The following is a 353-nucleotide window of genomic DNA, read 5'->3' on the forward strand; positions in this document are numbered from 1 at the left end:
ACTTTAATTTCATGTATATATTTTTACGTCCCTTTTTTTCTACCTCACTTGCTTTGTCTTCGATATCTTTTGTCGAATACTCGCATTGCATTGTATGTTTTTGGTCGCCTGATATCATTTATACCCTTTTTCACTCTTCGCTTGTTTGTACGCACCCCATCCACGCTTTGTTTACATTTATACTCGACCTTTATCATCACTTTCTGTGCATGAACTTTTAATCTTTACAAGTGCAAAGGTGCTGTTCAGGCCATTGATCCACACTAAGGGTTTGTTTGTATACTGGAAAAGAACGGCCTAGCGTGCGATGGCAATTACTGTTATTGATTTTAATGCTAGTCTCCTTCGTATGT

This window comes from Penaeus monodon, chromosome 27 (assembly GCF_015228065.2).
Source record: "Penaeus monodon isolate SGIC_2016 chromosome 27, NSTDA_Pmon_1, whole genome shotgun sequence".
Lineage (NCBI taxonomy): Eukaryota > Metazoa > Arthropoda > Malacostraca > Decapoda > Penaeidae > Penaeus > Penaeus monodon.